General features: G+C 46.0%; 1 protein-coding gene and 1 pseudogene across 2 annotated transcripts in view; one reads left to right on the top strand and one right to left on the bottom strand.

Annotated features, from left to right (window-relative positions):
- Gsg1l (GSG1 like) overlaps positions 1–19,526 on the top strand; it is a 231,695-nt gene that overhangs the window by 53,486 nt on the left and 158,683 nt on the right. The window lies entirely within an intron of this gene.
- Positions 1,729–18,760, bottom strand: LOC106025262 (pre-mRNA-splicing factor SLU7-like; annotated as a pseudogene).

The raw sequence follows: 19,526 nt of genomic DNA, 5'->3' as shown, positions 1-19,526 counted from the left end.
TGGACAACACGAATATCAAGTGACAAGTGTCTACCAATCTTCTCAGAGTGCTGGCAGCGTCACTAATTCTGCCTGTGAGTGTATGGAAGGCTTCTCACAGGGGAAAGCCTCTGAGTCCGACCTTGAAGGTTTGTGGTTAAGAACATTTTGGGTGGAGAGCTGGGCACTTTGTCATGAGGTCTGCTGCTTGAGGAGATGAAGTTAACGCTTTGGCCACTGGGGCCTTGGGTGTCTGTGGTAGGCAGACTAGTGTCCGCCTACTTCCAAAGATGTGTATATCATAACTGTGACCTGTGAATGTGTTTCCTTCCATGGCAAGAGGGATGTTCTGATGTGATCACATTAAGGATTTTGCGATGAATCATCTTGGGTTTCACTAATCGTAATCAAACCAACTCAATCACAGGAGTCCATGAAAGTAGAGAATCTTTGCATGGTCAGAGAGAGATGTGCCTGGGAATGAAGAGTGGGTCGACACGGTTGGTTTTGAGCCCAGAAGATGGAGGCAGGAGTCGGGTGTGGGTGGCTGTGAGCCACCGGGAAGGGCAAAGTAGCGGGCTTTCCCTGGAGTCTCCCCAAGGGATGCTCCGTCTGTACCTTGACTGAAGCCCAGGAAGACCCTTGTTGAATTTATGACCTACAGAACTATAGAAAAAGAGACCAGGAAAGATACAAGCCATTAAGTGTCTGGTATTTTCTTATAGCAGCAATAGGACACTATCTAGTGCCTGTCTGACAGAGAATGTCAGAGCTCATCCTGGACAGAAGGGAAAGTGGGGCTGTTTGGACTTACTCTGGAGCTTCATCTGTTTATCCATGTGATTTGAATGTTCAGTATAAAGTTAATGTTAATATTCTGTGTTAGTGTTCTGAGGAGAAAATGCCTTATTAATTTTTTCCAAAATCTTTTAAAGTTTAATATCATAATTGTTACATAAAGGTAATCACAAATAAAAGAAGCAATAGAATCACAAGCAGAAAAATAGATTTTTTTTTGTACTGGGGATCAAACTCATGATTCTGTGTTTGACAGGCAGGCGCTTACGCCACTGAGCCAAATCCCTGGCTGAAGGAATAGATTTTTATGGGTAAATCATGTTTAGCACGGTAAAAGTATCGATTAGTCAATACTGACCCAAAGATTAGAAAATAAGTTTTTTTTCTTCCATTCAAAGACTAACAAATTTGGTTCTGTACATAAGGTTCAAGGGTGTGTATTAAACATTTTGGTAATCAAATAAAAACATATTTGTTACTTCACAGATTTACATGAGAGAATAAAATCACTTACATTTTCTACAAATACTCTTTCCAAAGACTAAATAAGAATAACTTCATTTTTTTGTTTCAGACCATTTGAAACAAATGATTACAAAACATCTATGATTAGAGTTAAATTTCTAGGGTTTTTTTCTAAAAAACAAGTTCTAGTTTTGAGAAAGTAGCACATCTATTTTCAAAGTGTGTAATACTACCAGGTAAAGGGTTAGAAAAACTGAGGAAATAGAGACTTTACTGTTGAGTAGAAGACATTTTTGATTCAGACAACCAAGACCGACCCCCATATTAATGTAAAATTAGATTATTTCCCAAGTTACTCCATATTTAACGTACTTCCTTTTTGGTTTTCTGGTTGTTTTGTCAGTGTGAAAAGTTTGCTTTGAGACTTCTGAAGCTTTATTAATATCAGGCAGCAATAAGAATACACAAAGATTCTTCTACCTACAGTTACCCGGAAGGTGAAGAGCCCGTCGGCTGCATCTGTCCAGGGAAGGAGGCGGTGGGTCCTCCGGCCGCTGACGTTTCGTGCTGTATACAGGCCTCCGCTCCCTCTTTCTGTGCGCCAGAACAAGGTCGCTTCCTCTCATCAGTCTGCGTGGTCTGTTGATGGAAGAAGGCAGGCTTCCTCCGCATTCAATGCATTTTTCAATTTTCCACGTTTCTTTTCTTCAGCATCACTCTCTGAGCTGCTTTTTTTGGTGCTTCTTCTTTTTTCTCCTCTTTTAGCTTTTCTTGGCACATCTCCGTGAGGGTTGAGGTTTTTTCATAGATTCTTCTCCAGTTATATCATGGGTAATACATTCCTCTGAATTAACAATCTCCTTCCCAGGTTCCCCTGTATAATAGGAATACTTGAAAAACGAATGGCAGCATTTGTACCCCCATCTACTTTCTTTCCAGTAGGATCCCCAGATATGTGTGTGACTGTTGGTTTTCATATACTTGCAAGGATTCTTTTACCTTGCAAGGATCCTCCTATTTGGAGCAGGTGATAACACACGCCTGTCCTGTAATGATTGTGCCATGCCTGGAATGCTCCCTGTAGTCTTCAGTATGCTTCAAGAGAAATTTAACTAGAGATGCAGTCAAGTGTTCTTGGCCACCATACTTGTCTTATTTTTCTTTTTTGTTGAGACAAAATACCTGACATCCAAAGTGAAGCAAGGGGAGGTTTATTTCTTACAGTATGGGGTTTCAGTCCATACTCAGCAGGCTCCAAGCGGCAAGGTGATGTGCCAGGGCAGCCATTCATGGCTACCATAAAAGCAAGCACAGACAGAGCAAAATAGCCTGCCCTTACACTGCCCTTCTTCCCTGCCCTTACACTGTAGGTCGGCTCTGCCTCTGGGCAGGTGCAACACCCACATCGCAATCCTAGCGCTGGACAACGAACCAATCACAAACACTAGATTCAGCCACGTCCATGATTGCATGAGGCTTGGTCGGGGGGATCCAAATAGAAACCATAACAATACCTTTCCAGGATGCTCTCTGCTGTTCCTTGAAGTCTTCTTCTTCTTCTTCTTTTTTTTTTTTTTTTACATTCCTGCAGATGCATTTCAGATCCTCTGTCCTAGGTATCCCAAACAACTGTGTCTAGGAGTTTCAATGGAAATAGAATCTCCTGTATATTTCACGAGTTATCTCCAGTGTAATTCACTTCATCTGGATGGTTCCTTGGCTTGGCATATGGATTCTCTCTCATTGCTCTAGATTTTGGATCATACTGGGCAGAATTTGGATCCAAATTTCTTGAACACTTTTCAGTATCTTCTCAAATCCTAAGATTCTGGACAGTGATTCTTCTCTTGGAGTCAAAATTCTGTTAGGATGTCAGTGTCATCTGCATACTTATCTTCGTCTTCACTATTACGATCTTTTTCCATCTGCAAATTTGGTTCCTCTTCTCCCTGCTGGTGTTTTGGAGAATTAGCTTGGCCTACTAATTTTCCTGAAGCGAATTTCTTCTTGGAGTTTCTGGGCTTTTGATATTTGTTTTGCCAGGTCAACTTTGACATACTCTGCCACAATATTCATGTGTTTTTCTGGATTACAGCCATTCCACCGATATCTCTTCCCATCATGGTCAAACATCAACTGAAGCTGGACATAATCATCTGGAGCTGTATTAGTACCTGTAAACTTGGCTCCAACTGCCTAGGTCTTAAAGCAGTGTCTCTTTTTGTGTGTCATGGCCCCACAATTTTCGCATGCTCCTTTGCGGTACTTAGTACTTACAGAATTCTCTTTTACACCTCTCTTGTACCATTCTCCAGATGACCTTTTGTTTTTCTAGCTGTGGTCTTGATGCTTTAAGGAAGGTCTTTCTGATGGATCAATATACAGTGGCACTTGAAGAAACATACTAAGTGATATGAGGATTGATGTCTTTTCCTTCTTCATCAACTTCTGCCCAATTTTCGTTGTTCTCTAACTCTTTCTTCTTTCTCCAGGCCTCTCTAGTAACCTTCTTTGGTTCCTCTAGATTTATTTCTTTGGACCCTGACAGGGGTGCAGCATTAACTGTGTCCACAGCAGCTGCTGATATGATGATGATGATGATGATGGGGCTTCCTCCAATTCAGCTGCCTCCACTCCAAGCCATCCAATTTAAAGGCAGTCAAGCCTCAAATGTCTACTTCCAGGCTTTCTGCCTGGCAGCCACAGCAATACAGAGGCCTAATACATGTGCACTAAGAAATAGTTGGGGTTGGGTGTGGCAGCACACACCTGTAATCCCAGCCCTCAGAGGCTGAGGCAGAAGGATCACCATGAGTTTGAGGCCAGCCTGAACCACACGGTGAAACTCTGCCTCAAAGAAGAAGAAGAAGATGAAGAAGAAAAAAAAGAGGAGGAAGAAGAAGTAATTGTTGTCATGCAGGCTTTCTGGTGCCTCCAGTGTCAGGCTGTGAGAGTTGTGCCTGTTTCTGTGTTTACCTTCTGTGGGGAAAATACTTAGGAAGGTCCCCCAGCCCTTTAGAATCGCAGAATGTTAGGATGAGGAAATTCTCAAAAGTTTAGTACCTAAAACAAACAACAGCTTACATCTCACTAGGAGACTATGAAATGAATGAGGAAGTTTGTGATATATTTAGTAACGAACAGTTAAGTTGGTAGTATTAATAATTATTAGCCAGATGCTAGGGGAATGTGTGTGAACAGTGCTTTTTCTTAAATTTATATCAAACAGTGAGGAAGGCTCTAAGATAATTACTAAAATAATTTACAGTTGGAAAAGTTGCTACAAAGGGAATACCAGGAACTGTGGGAAGGAGCTACTTCTTTTCTTTCTTTCTTTCCTTTTTTTTTTTTTTTTGTAATGGGAATTGAATTCAAGACCTTGTCCTTGTCAGGCAGGCGCTTGTGTAGGAACAGTGAGAAGACAGAGTATGTCTTGGTAATTGTAAACTTGGAATCAATAGAAAAAATACCATAAAGCAGTTTCCATTCTGAAAAACAATAGCACTATGGCATCCCAGGTCTTTGGAGATATGCACATGAGGGTTTTTGTTTGTTTGTTTTTTGTTTTTTTGGTGCGGGGGATGGAACCAAGGACCTCACATAAGGTTGGCAAGTGCTTTACCACCGAGCCATGCCCTCAGCCTGAAAGTATACAGATGGAATTAAATACTGGGAAGTAAGCAGTGCTCCTGGCGGAATTTCCTGTGATTCTGTGTGTGTGTGTGTGTGTGTTATCTGTTCTGTACATTATCCCCCCTGCCCCGTAACATATCTGGTTTCAAATATAATAATTAAAATAGCTAACATCCTTGTCTCAACAAGAGTCCAAAAGTAATAGGACCCTCAACCCCACCTTCCACCTTTTAAAAAGAATTTACGGTGCCTGCAGTTTAGAAATTTAGACATAAATTCTGATTTTACCAGGCAATAGAGGAAGGGTCAAGCGATTGGCTGAGAATAGAGTCCATGAATCGATCACTCAGAATTTGCTTTTTTCACTTACAAATATTTCTAAAGTTTGCTTATGAGTGTCCAGGCCTAATTAGTGAGGTGTAAGCCAGGGAGCACTTTTCTGGGAGGAATTGTATAATGTGCTGGACAATAGCAAGGAATATTTTGTAAGGTTTGAATTCTCTGTGGAGGATTTTCAAGAGGACCTATGAAAGCAAGGATTAGTTCTAGATGGGTAGCTGTTTGCACAGCTAGATTAGGAGAATGTGGACGGTGGCGAAATTGAAGGTCGGTCACGTGCAGGGCAGGATTAAGGCCAGCCTTGAGAGCACAGAGCGCCTGAGACAGTCACATGGACAAACCGCCCTAATCTCAAGAACACTGGGTGCCTGAGACAAGCCATGTGGATACACGCTTGGGTGGAGCCGTTTCACGTGACTCACGGTCTCCTAGGGACATAAATAAATGTGCTGCACCTGTTGGAGCTCTCCTTCCTCCTCTTCCTCCTCCTCCTTCCTTCCTTCCTTCCCATCAGGAGAGAGGGCTCCACATGGCCTCAGGTTTTTGTATTCCAACTCTTGTCCTTTTTTCCCTTTATTCTCTCATTCTTCTTACCCTGGGCCCTTGAGAGCTCCTGGGACACGGCAGGAAGAGTGGAATTAACTAGGAACTGTGTGACATTCATATAAGGGAAAGGAACTCCCAACCTACCAGATGTCCACCACAAGTTCATGTCCTTTAAAATTGAAGAAAGAATTTTAGGGACAATAGAGGTTAACAGCAGAATATATTTATTGAGAGAAAGAAAGCTTCTGTCTGAGAGAGAGAGACAGACGGGGTCCCGAGTGGGTTGCCTGCCTTGTTCATTTTAATGAACAAGAGTCTTCAAAAATTTAATTAATGGAAATTTAAGTTATTTCCAGTCCTTTATCATTAAAGTAATGATACAGTGAATGATCTAACCTTGTATTATTTTGTCCACATGTAAGATGAATCCCAAGAAATGACACCAAGGGTCACAGAAAATGTGCATTTTTAGGAGTCTGAATTTAAACACAAGTCTAAGTACATGGTGCTTGGTGACTACTCAAGGCGAGTGAAGGCCCTTGCATGGAATTCAGATCTGAGCTCCGAAAGCACTGCCGTGGACGGGTGGTGGCAGGGAGGCCAGGGGCCAGGCGGAGGCTGTGGACCTGGGGTGGATGACAGGGTTCGTGAAAGTGGACAGCGAGAGAAGGAGAGAAATTCCTAGGACGTGAGAGGTCCTTCTCAGTGGCCCTGGTTAGGGAGCCATCGCGGCTGGGATCCCTGGGGACGAGTGAGGCCCACGTTTGTGATTAGACATCATCAGATCTGAATTTCATTTTTCAAGGGCTCTGGCCTGGTCATTTTGGCCCCGGGTCGACAGTTAACTTTGAAGTCATTTTTACAGACCCCTCCAAGAAACGGACTAGAACTTGGGTGCATAGCACCCCCGATCTCCTGAGATGATGTTTATGGGACTTAGCGCAAGCCGTCCCCGTGACAGTTGTTGACCGTGCGTGCCTTTCCTGGACTCCTCCCTGGGCAGTGCTCCTTCTGTGAGCTGTCCATTCTCGGGTGCTCTCAGGTCTGCCTGGGTGGGCTGCCCTCCGCGGCCGCTCGCTGCTCCTGGAGTAGCTCGCAGATGCTAGTTCCTCAACCCCACCTCCTGCCTTTGTACCCAAACGTGCAGCGGGCTCGCCGTCCAGTCTCCCGCGGCCTCTCAGGGTCCTGTTTGTGTCCCCTCGAGAGCAGCCGTGTCCTCCCTCCTCCCTCCTGAGGACGTGTTGTGTACCAACCACTGCTGCGTGGGCTGCCTGGCGGTGCTAAGCCTGGGGACCTGCCGGAGGATCCCGAACAGAAAATAACACAATTTCAAGCAAGGAACTTTGGTCACCGATTTCAGGCCAGCTGGCCAGAAGATTCTCTCTCTCCCCTTGTATATTGAGGTATTTGTTACTCTGAACATATCCATGGCTGTGCAGTGTGAGGGCCCTGCACAAAACTCGGTGCTCGGTCAGCGTGGCCCTAGAAGCATAGAATTTGTCCATTCCGGTGTCTCTTAGACTTCAGTCATTGCCTTTATAAAGTTATTCCTATCCGCACATTCCTTGTTCTACTATGATTTTGTTTTTTTGGTTTTGTGTTGGTTTGCATTTTCGTCACATAAGTGGATTTAAAAGGAAAGTTTTATATCACAGTTAGAAATGGAAAACCAGTACAACTTGCCTAAAATAGAGGAAGCTTAAATGTGTGTGTGTATAAACATACAACAAAAACACTGCCATCAGATGCTAGCTGGGCGCGGTGACCTTTTCTTTATGTTTTATATTTCCCTCCACCGGGACTGTGGCCTGTGCCTTTCTCCCTGGTGCCGTCTCCTCTGCCCCCTTTTTAAACTAGGAGGTGAGCAAGTATTAGAGTACTGTTAAAGATAGGCCGGCACAAGCATCTTCTCAGGAAGTGAGTGGGGTGGGAGGGAGTCTGGAGGAAAACTGTTTCCCGTGGAGGACCCCAGTGTAATTCACGCCGCACTCCCCATCATTAGCCCCTTTTGGGACCCAGGAATGTGTTGGCCTCATCCAGTGTGCCACTGGCTGCTGGGGTATCTTGGTGACATTGCCGGATGGTGGTCCAAGCCTTTTTCGTCTCCTTTGACCCCTGGGAAGTTTAACGCCCCTGCAGGGCTTTACTGAGCCTGGACCGTTATTTGGTTGTGTCACACAGAGATCTGTTCTGTAGGTGTCAAGAAATCAAAGGAGTCATTTTTACAGGTTCCATCCCTCCAAACTTGATGGAAAGTGGGGGCTCTGCAGGTGGGGTGCCTAGGTGTCTTGGGGTGAGGGCCTTAATCTCCCCATGTTTAAGTTTCTTCATCCATAAAATGGGAACAAAGATAGCATTGCTTTCCATGGCTTTTATGGGAATTAGACAAGTGAAGTCAGGTGGATGTTAGATCAGTGCCCGGCATGTGGTGAATTCTCTGTAAGTGCTGGCTGTTAGTATTGCCTGGGATTGGGGGAGGGGGTCCCTACCCCCTCCCAGCTTCTTCTGGATTAGAAGGCAGACTTTGGCCCCCAAATTCTGTTTAATATCTGACTGATGATGGTGTAAGCCATTCAAACCCTTCCTGGAGCTTGGGTTTTGCATCTGCAAACTGAGTCCCCAAGTCCTTCCTTCCATTCCGAGCCACGCTGGGTGTTTCTGCAGAGGAAGAACAGGGTGGATGATCCCGGACACCATCTCCCTGAGTCAGCCATGGTAGGACAGGCTGTGAATGATCCCTAATGTCACAAATGAGGGCAAATGTAAGATGAAGGTTTGGGGAAAAGATATTTTTCTTACTTTAACCAAACCCAACATATGGGATGACATAAAAATTTGCACTATCCATTATTTATCCAGCTTTCTTAGAGGAGGCTGGCGATCACGACAGTGAGGATTTGGTGAATCCTCCTCACGCCCTGGGTGTCTGATAGATACATCTCATTTGCTCCCCAGCCAGCCTGTGTACGGGGCAACACCAGCTTCCATAACAAACCAACTCCTACCTGTCCACAGACTACACAGAAATGTATTTCCGCTTCAATATGGGGAGTCGTGATGGGTGGCATTATCCTGTAATTTGGGGGGCAGGCAAATTTCATGCTGTGATTCTACCGTTTCCCTGGGCCTTGGAGCCCTCTGTGTCTAAGAGGGAAAGTAAAGAGAAGGTACACTGTCTTCATAAGAGTGCTCCCTGGGAAGTACTCATGCCAGTCACACAGTCAAGAACCATCACATGATCTTCTCTGGGAAATGTTCTATGGAGATGGGCAACTGCTTAATAAGCATTCTGTACTGCAGAAGAACAGTGCACTTTTTGTTAGACAGTTAGCTGTTTCTGTCATACTGTGTGTGGAGGTAATGGAGGACAATTCTACCCATTTTATAGATGTGCAAACTAAGACCCAAAGAGTCCAGATTGGACACAAAGCTTGCAAGTGACAGAAGACTTGACTTTATGAGTACTGTGAATATGAAACTCTTTCATTTAATCACCATAACATTGATTTTAGTTAAGCATTTAGAATTTTTGCCTCTGAGATGCTTTAGAACAGATTCATCCTTCTGATTTACCTACAATACCCCAAATGCCCAAGCAAGGGGTGTCTGGAAGCCCTGGAGGTACCAGTCATGATGCCAAATAAGACCTTAGTCTTCAGTGTCTCTTCCACTCGTAGAAACAATTCTCCCCAGAAAGTTGACCTGCACTCTGAACTCGTGCCAGAAACCAAGGCCTGGTACCATCTGTAAGAGATAAATAAATCAAAATATCATCAGCAGATAAGTGTGTGCCATCTGCTGCCCTGTCAGTTGAACTGGCAGAAGCCTCCCGAGGATTCCAAAGCAGCACTTGCCAAGACTCTGCCACCAGCCTGGAGAGCGAGAGGAGAAGCCTTGCACAAGATCTGCTGGCATTTTTCTCTCCTGCCGCCCCCAGCCCGAGTTCCCCGAGCCCAGCCAGCCAAGGTGTGTGAACTTCTCTTGCCAGTCCGCTAAGGTTGCCATTTCTCATCGGCACCACCGCCTGGGCCTAGACGTGCCCAGTTCTTCAGTGCCTCCCTGTCCCCGCCCCAGCAAGAGGAGGAGGCTCCTCTAGACAGAAGGAAACTGGGCATCTGCCTGAAGGCGAGGCTCCACGTGAGAGCTGGGTCTCAGAGCCAGAGTCCAGTGCAAAACCAGCCGCGTCTGATGCTCTTCCAAAATACAGCCGCTTCCGGAAGCTGGGGTTTCCCGGCTGTGTGTGAAGCCCTCTTCAGAAGGTACCTGTGACTTCCTGTGGAAGGACAGAGCTCTCTGGACTTGCCTACTTGGCTAGGAGGCAGTGCAGGAGTGGCCCAAAGCAGGACCCTGATCACGCTGGACATGAGTCTCACCTCCTCCTTTCGCCATGTGAGATCAGGTGAGGCAAAGGTCACCGTCTTCCTGGGCCTCCGTTTCTGAATCTGTAATGTGGAGGTGATCAGAACATCTGCCTCTCAGGGCTGTTGTAAGTATTGGTGATGTAAATCACTGAAAATTAACAGTGGGTGGTGCACACTTGTAATTGCAGCACTCTGGGAAGCTGAGGCAGGAAGATTGCATATCTGAGCTCAGCCTAGGCCATTTAGAGACTTAGCAAAACCTTGTCTCAAAATTTAAAAAGGGCTAGAGCGGTAGCTCAGTGGTAAGGCTCTGGGTTCAATCCTCAGTGTCTCAACCAAAATAATTCAGTAAATTATAGAACAGGGCTCGGCACAAGGGGTGTTCACAGCTCATGTTAGCACATGCCATTTGTTGGCTGACTTTGAGGCTAGTGTCACTGGCTCCCTCTGTCCCCAGCATCTCCCCATCCCTGCTGCACAGAGACTCCAGCTATTCCATCTGCTGGGCCACGGAATTAAGTCATGATGCTCACACTCAGGATGTGCAGATTCGGCCAAGGATGCCAGGCTCCCTGGTGTCCTCCTGCTCGCTGCCTCAGCGTCCACTGCCAACTGAGACCTGGGTTCCTGTGTGCCCATGCCAAGGGCAGCTTGGCCAGCTGGCAACACTCCACACACCTTCTGCCAGCACCGGGCGGCTGCCTCTGGCCCCCTCCTTTGATTACTGCCAGGTCTTTCCACCTGCTCAGGCTGAGGTCGAAGAATCACAGCCTTCTGCTTCTGGCTTGCGAAGATGCTCAGACTCTTCCTGGGAGAAGTGACAGTGTCTCCCACCTGGAATCCAGTGAAGAAATGAAAAGCAGGCATTCTCACACTTCCTCCTGTTTTGATCTCTTTGGTGAGTCTGTAATACAGGGACAGCGTCCTCCTTTATCCGTGGTCTTGTTTTTCTGTGACTTCAGTTATCAATAGTCAAGTAAAGTTGAAGCTCTTAAGTAGAAAATTCCAGAAATAAACAATCCATAAATTTTCAATGAGGAGCTATTCTAAGTAGCTTGAAGAAATCTTGGGCCATCCTGCCCTGCCTCTCCCAGGATGTGAATCATCCCTTCTTCCAGAGTATCCATCCTGTATACACTACCTGCCTGCTAGTTATTTTGTAACCATCTGGGCCATCAGAAAGACCAGCACAGTGTTTTGTACAAGAGAGAAGGACCAGGAAAAGGCTCAGAGGCAAAACTACTTGCTGACATTGCATGGCTAGAAGGAGGTAAAGGATGGATTCTCTTTCTGTGGCTTCTAAGTCCAAATCTCTTTTTGCCTTAGAGCACTTGCCCTTCAAGGAGGGAGCTCTGAGATCCATGAGGATGACACTAGGATGTGGGTATTAAAGTACAGAACTAATCTTGTCCGATTGAAATCCTATTGGAAGATATGCTGCTTTATATTCATTTTCTCATTTAACCCTTATGTCAGCCCTGCAGACTGGAATGATCCTTTGCTGATCCAAGAACTCTCCAACCAAACAAATTAAAAACTTCTCATGACTAGCGGACTGTGAGGGGATTTGAATTCAGGTCCCCAGGAGACCTCTTTTTAACTGGGGAGCTCACCCTGCCAGGCCTCCTGTTCACCTGCTTCCCCTGGCTGCCTTCACACGAGCTTCCTTTTTAATTAGACCAGGCCCCAAGAGGGATCCCTTGGTGAGATTGCTGGAACGGGGCCGGGGTGTGGAGCCAGAGTGAGTCGCTTCAGCTCGGCCAGCGTTTCCGTGGTGGATTCCTGGAAGCCACATTTCTGCCAAGGATCTGAGCCAGGCACCCTTTGGCTGGAGTAGGGCCAGGCCTGCTGATCGCTGAGGCTGCAGCAAGAGCACAATTTCTGCAGCTCCCTGCCCGGGCCAGGCCCGGCAGCAGAGGTCAGAGGGGCCCCTTGGGGGTCTGTGTTTCCTTCTCATGTTGCATAAAGCCAGCAGCCTCATGAGATGCCTCGGCTCTAAGGAGAGGTGACTTTCTATCTGCCTCTTTCAGTGTCTTCTAAAAGATGCTTCAGCTCCAGCTTCTGGCATTTGCTTCAAGATAACCCCGTGGTGTTGAGGGTGTGTGTAGATCAGAAGATGGGGCCTTGAGTTGACAGTGGCTGAAGCTGGGCAAAAGGACGTGAGGCTTTTTTAAAAAACTAATCTTTCTACTTTTGTAAGATGGTGACTTTCCTTTAGACAATATTTTACAAAGCTGTTTCACTGACTACTTGGTCAGGCTGTCGAATGGCTTGGATCCCAGCCTCACTTTGGGGCATGTCAGTCTCCTGCATGAGGGGAAGACACAGACCCAGGTCCAGATCCTAGTTCTGCCACTAAATAACCAGGTGACCTTAGCTAGGTGGCTTTGTCTTAGAGAGCCTTGGTTTCAAGTGCTTTTTGGAGCGGACCCAGACAATAAACAAGAGAATAAAGATATACAGCAGACTCAGACCCTGTCCCTGCCCTGTGCCGGTGGACCTGGATGGGCACCTCATTCTGTCCATGCACCTCCCGGAAGCAGCCCAGGAGTCCCTTGAGGGGAGCCATCTGCTTCCTGTCAGCCCCTGGCTGGGCCTGATGGTCAGCACATCCGTTCATCTCTGGACGGGAACATCCCCTCTCAGTTCCCCATTTCCATGGGCTACCTCAGTCAGTGCTGGCTGCTGGTCTCTGACCTCCCCTGGGGCTGGGTTTCAGGTCCCCTCCGCAGGTCTCTGGCCTCAGTGCAGGGTTGATGGTGAGGAACCCTGGAAAGGAACCCTTTTGAGTCTGTGATGGGTATGAATATACAGGAAAGCCTCTCAAGGCCCAGAAGTGGTCTCCCAGACCCTGGGGTATATGCAGTTTCCAGAACTTTTAGGAGAACCCTCTGGTCCTCCTCCGTGCTTCCTCTCCTTACTGCTGAGAGTTTCCAGGCTCTGCACACTGGTTCAGAGGAGGGACCCCACAGCTAGGCTACCCGGTTTCAGCCGGCTCCACAGTTTACTGTGTGCCATTATTAGCCCTTTGATGCCTCAGTTTCCCTTCCTAGAGAACTCAGGAGCAACAGTCTCACTGAGACAGAGTCCTGTGTTCCCAGGCCATCGTCCCTCAAAGTCCCAGATCCTGCTACCTCAGGGTGACACGGAGACCCTGCTGTCCCCACCCCCGGCTGCTTCTCCTCTGGGGTCTTCTCCCTCACTGTGCCCTCCCTGAAGTAGAGGTTGTCCCCTCAGGGGCCTCTGGAGTACGGTGACCTTAAGAGACTCACCGTCCTGGGGGAGAAGAGGCCGCTTCCCCCTCACCTCTGTCTCAGGTTAGGGGCGGGAGGGATGAGGGAGAAAGAACACCTTCATGGAGAAAGTCAGGGCGGTTCCCAGGCAGTGTCCATGGTGTGGGGGACAGTGGCAGCTATGGAGCTGTACCCCAGCAGGGGCCTCTGAGGAGCCCCTGACCCTCCTTCTGATGCCACTGAGTACTCCGGACTCTGCCCAGTGAGTTGTCCTCTCCATAACACAGTGGTTGACACCGACCCCTCCAGATCCACTCTGTCATGCGCACAACAGAAACACTACCACTGATGATTTCTGCTTTTTCTAGGAAGGGAAACTGAGGCATCAAAGGGCTAATGATGGCATATGGTAAGTGTGGGGCCAGGCTGAACCCAGGCAGGCCTGGCTCCGGAACCGCTGCTCTGATCCAGTGCACAACCACCCATCATGTGCTCATGTCCATATGTGAATCTTGTCCCTCTCCCTGGACTGCAGAGGGCTTTGGCCTGTGTTTGCCATAACCAGTGTGCTACCCTACCCCAGCGGCTGTTGCTGGAAGAATTGTCCATGAAATAGTATGGGCTGTCTCTGAAGTGACTCTCGGTTGCTTTTCTAATGTGAAGACATGGTTTTTAAAGGTCGGATTGGAGTGTGATTCTCATGTTGGATGGAGTGACTTTTTTTTGGTACTGGGAATTGAACTCAGGATCTTGCGCTTGCCAGGTAGGTGCTTCTATTGCTGAGCTAAATCCCCTGCCCTTGGGGTGACTTTTAAACCCCCCTGAGGTGTAAGCCCCAGCCAATCAAATCACAGTCCCTGTGTGTGGGGCCTGAGCTATTAAGTGCAAGACCACTTGCACTGGCTGACCTTTAGGATCCTTCCTCTCTTCCCCATCCCTTGGTTCAAGAAAGGTACACTGCCGTCAGGTGGCAGGTGATTGCCACAGCTCCGTGTTCTGACCGTCGCCTTCAGGCTTAGGCGTGTGTGATGGAGGGAAAAGTGCACTTGTCGTCAGTTTTAAATCCAAAACGAACCCCTTAATTAAATGTATCAACTTAATAATAGCTGACACAATGATGTTAATGTCTAAGGGCCACTTCAAAAGCAGAAAGTCGATATCGTGCAGCTCAGTATCTTTCCCGTGAATGCTTAGCTAAACTTCATCATAGAGACTAAAGAACTTCAGGGAAAAACTCTCTTGTGTTTAAATTTCACTGATTAGACTCACGGCCATTGAAGCTTCCTAGCTTCCTCCTGATAGCTCTATGACTTTTACTTAAGTTCCAGCTTTGCCCTGCAAAGGCAGTGTGGGCTGTTTGGCCATATCTGCTCAAACATCTTCTGCTCAACCTTGTCCATGTAGCAGACGTGTGTCTGTGCAGTTTGTTCCTAAGAGAATCCTCACAATTTCCAATGGCTATACACAGCAGGAGCACCTGGCTCTGGGAGGAAAGTCTGAGTAGCAACCAGGAATAAAAAGCTAGGAGTATTTTTAGGCGTGGAGTGTGGAGTCCGTGGACCTGGTTGTCTCCTAGTCTGTCGCTTACAAGCTGTGTGGTATTAGGCAAGACACCGAAAATTTGGAGCCTCGGGTTGTTTGTATTTTCCATGGAGATTTTTAGAAGTACAGTGTGGGTCATTGGATTAAAATAGAAGGGAAATGCCCTTTAATGAAAAAACTGCTGACAAACTAGGATTAGAATGTTACCTGATAAAGGACATGCATGAAAAACCCACAGCCAACCAAGCTACAAACTTAATTTAAGTAAGAGTTAAGATAAGAAGAGTTCTCCCCCACCCCAAATTAGGAACATCAGATAAGAGTGTCCACTCTTAGTCAACATTATACTGCAGTTTTAGACAAAGCAGCTGGTCAAGAAAAAGAAATAAGAAATGAAGACTGGAGGAAGGAAAATGATCTGTATTTGAAGATGTTATGATCTTGTATAGCAAAGCCCAAGAATCCACTAAAAACCATTACTACTAATAAATAAGTTTAGCAAGATTTCGGGGTCCAAGAATCTATATTTATATACATAAGTGGTGAAATTTCAAAAATCAAATGAAGAATAAAGTTTTATTTATAACAATAAAATAAGAAAATACTTTGGAATACATTTAACAAAAGAAGTGCAAAAACCTGTAATCTAAAAAGTGCAAACGTTATTGAAAGAACTAAAATAGAATTAAGTAGATGAAAAGGCATTCCATGTTCATGGATTGGTAGATTTAATATTGTTAAGATGGCCATACTCCTCCAGCCATCTGTGGTTTTAATGCAATGGCTATCAGTATTGCAACTTGCTTTTTGGTAGAAATTGACAAGCTGATCTTAAAATTCATAGCAAAACATGAGACCTAAAATCAACAAATGAGCTTAAAAATCAAAGTTGCTAACAATACAGTGTAGTACTGATGCATGATAAACAATAGATTAATTGAGTGGTATTAAGAGTACAAAAGAAACACACTTATAGGCAAATAATTTGTCAAGAGTACTAATAAAATTCAGTGGAAAAAATTAGTCATTTTTCAACAAAGGTGCTAGAATAACTAAATACACAAAACATTGAACTAAATACACATTGAAGTATCTGCCATATTAATAAATTAATCTTAACTGAATAATAGATCTAAATGGAAGAGCTAAAACTCCAAGAACAAAGGAGTAAATCTTCATGGTCTTGAGTTAAGCAAAGCTTTCTTAGAGATGACACTAAAAACACAAGCGACTAAAGAAAAAAAAAAGATGACCTGAGCTCATTAAAACATAAAATTCCTGCAGTTCAAAAGTCATCATCAAGACAGGGGAAAGATAACCTGCAGAATGGGAAAAATATTTCCAAACTAGACTACTATTTAGGGATTTGCATGCAGACTCTATAAGGAACAAAAAAAGGTAACTCAGTTGAAAATGGACAGAGTCTGCATAGCCATCTTTCCAAAGAAGATATTTCAATGACTTGCAAGCACATAAAAAAGATGTTCAACATCATTGATCATTAGAGAAATGGAATGCTAATCAAATTATGAAAAGATCCTTGCAAGGGCACTTTGAGTGAAAAAAAGATAAACAGTAACAAGTGCTGGCAGAGAGTTAAAATTGGAACCTTCACACATTACTCGTGGGATGTAAAATGGTGCAGTAGCTTTGGAAAACAGCCTAAGGTCTCCTCCAAAGATTAAACATAGGGTTACCACAAGACCCAGTAGTTCTGTTTTCAGACATATACTCAAATGAAAACTTGCTCACAAAATACCTTATTATGTGAATGTTTATAAATAGCCAAAAAGTGGACACAGGCCCAGATATCCAGCTCTGATGCCTGTGGTACAGTAGGCTCCTTTTATCTTCAGGGATCTGCAGGGGCTCCTGGACCACTGGTGGATGCTGAAATCTTGGGTTGCACTGAGTCTCATATGCCCGTTTTGTCTCACCGGCCCTGCGGCGTTGCACGGTGGTTCCAGAGCTAATCTCTCCTTCCGTGTTTCACATTCTGGAGGCTCTTTTGCATGCCTGCTCCTGGCATCATCAGTAAGCAAAATAAGGGTTCCTGGAACACAAGCCCTATGATTCCGGGACAGTTGATCTGGTAGCCGCAATGGCTGCTAAGTGACTCTCAGCCAGGCAGCATCATATACAGTGAGGGTACTTGGACAGAGGGATGGTTTCGTCCCAGGCAGGACCGAGTGGGAAGGTTTCATCTTTCACCATGCTACTCAGCATGCCGAACAATCACAGACTTCTGAATATTTTTCATTCCTGTAATTTCGCATTTACTATTTTCTGACCCCAGTTGAGCACAGGTAACAGAAACTGCGAAAAACAAAACCACAGATAAGGGAGGGCTACTGCACATCTATACAACGGAATCAAATGAAATAAAGTACAGATGCCCGACACATCACAGGCAATCCTGGAAAACATTATGCCGAGTGAAAGAAGCCAGTCTCAAAAGACCCTAGAGTATGTGATTCCATTTATGCGAAATGCCCAGACCAGACCAATCAATGAAAATGTAGACGTAGAAAACAAACCAGTTGTAGCTGAGGGTTGGCAGGGCTGGGGGAAGGAAGGACTGACTGCTAGCCGGCAGACAGCCTCCTTTCAGGGTGATCAACATGATTTAAAATTGATGATGGTCACCCAACCTGGTGAACATACTAAGACTGCCCTAAAAAATCACCGAATTGCACACTACATAGATTAATTGCATGGCATTTGAATGACATCTCCAGCAAACTGTTAAAGGAGAGAGAAGCCAATTGCCTGGCACATGAATCTTAAATATTTTCGGGAGCCCAGTCCTCGTGGGAGCAGGACTGGGGCAGAGCGGTACCCTGTCTGCCTCAGGCTGCGGGACAGTGCTCTCACAGGCCATGCCGAGGCTTTCACTTCTTTTAGGATAGAAAAGATTAAACTTTTAGATGAAGAAAATATTTAATTCTTAACACATTCACTTTTATGCTAGTGAGGCTATAAAATTTTTATTTTAGTTTTTGTTTTTATTGAACTGTACTTCCTGCCTGCCTTCTCTCTCTCTCTCTCTCTCTCTCTCTCTCTCTCTCTCTCTCTCTCTCTGTCTCTCAGATGCTGAGGACTGAATCTAGTGCCTTTACCCTGAGCTACATCCCCAGTCATTTTTTATTTTATTTTGAGACAGAGCCTTGCTCAGTCTCTAGATCTCCCAGGGTAGGTTTGAACTTGTGACTCCCTTGGCTAAGCCTCCCAGTGTGTATTTTTTGAGACAGCATTTTGCTAAGTTCCCCAGGCTGGGCTTGAATTTACAGTTCCTTTGCCTCAGCCCACAAAGGCAAAGGTGCCCCCCAACCTGCCTGTTATCATGCCCATGGTGCTGGTCTGAATTTGCTCTTTAAATTTATCTCCTTGGAGCTTTGAGAAAACTGTAAAACATTAGATAAAGTTCTAAAAAAAAAAAAAAAAGTACTCGCAATCTAGCACAAAACTTTGTTTTCTTTCTTTTTTAACTTTGTTTTCCTATCATTGATGGTCCGCAAAAAACTCTTTGGAGAGGTTACAGTCTTGGTACCAGTATCTTTCTGTGCAGCCCAGGCTGATCGCTTTGCTGCTCTGAGTCTTATTGTTTTCACCCATAGGGGAAAATGAGGGTCCAGGGCAGGACACAGGACACAGGTCAGCATGGACCTCAGGGAGGACAAACCTGTGAAGCCACTGTGCAGGTGTCTGCCCACCTGTGGCCTCGGGGTCCTCTGATAGGAATGACAGGATGCCTGTCGTGGGATGAGTGGAGGGAGGAGGCCGCTCCTTGGCTGGGCACTGGAGACCCTTGTGATCTGTCCCTCGCCCTCTTTCCTGCTCCTCGGCCCCTATCTGCCTTTGCATTTATGCGGGGCTGGCAGGACAGTCATGGGTCTCCTCTGCGAAGAGCTCAGGAAACTCTAAGCAGACACTAGGTTGAGAGTTCCGGGAAGCTTTCAGATCTTTTTTTCACCCTCTGATCCAATCCACTTTGGTTCTATTTCAACTGACTCTGTCTCCTCTTTGAGATCTGCAGTGACATCTTTGAGCCAGCGGCTATCAGCTCACACTCAGGTTACCCCAGTCTGTGTCTCAGGGGCCACCTGCGACTTTAAAGGAAGCTTGGAGTAAGGCAAGGGCTTGCCTGTCTGGCTGCCCTGTGGGGCGATGGCTGCTGTGTGGGGTGTGGTGCGCAAGGCCAGCTTGGATTCCCCCCTGGAAAACCTGAAGTTTGCATGCACAGGGGATGTGTCTCCTGTTTTCACATATTGTAGGACAAACAAAGTGTGCTTGGGAGTGGGCTCTGCATATGTACTCCTCTGCACAAGGAGTGGTCTGGAGACCAGGCAGGTGGTGCCTGTCCCTGTATCCTCAGGGAATATTCAGGGCTAGTCTGGGGGAAAGGGCTTGGGGAGGGCTGAAGATCAGAGGGTGCTGGCAGTTGTGGTGAGAAAGGACGGGACCCTGAAGTCCCAGGAACTCGGGCTACACACTGGCTGCTGGTGTGAGAGAGAGACAGAAACCAGGAACGATGCCAGGCTTTGTTCCGGGCCTTGGGAGGGTGGAGGTGCCATTTACTGGGCTAGGAGGTGTTACAGTTGGTATAGCCCCTGCCCTGACGGGTTTGCAG

Source organism: Cavia porcellus, unplaced genomic scaffold (assembly GCF_034190915.1).
Source record: "Cavia porcellus strain 051 isolate PalLab524CR breed Dunkin Hartley unplaced genomic scaffold, mCavPor4.1 scaffold_16, whole genome shotgun sequence".
NCBI classification, from domain to species: domain Eukaryota; kingdom Metazoa; phylum Chordata; class Mammalia; order Rodentia; family Caviidae; genus Cavia; species Cavia porcellus.
This window is presented reverse-complemented; position numbering and strand designations above follow the sequence as displayed.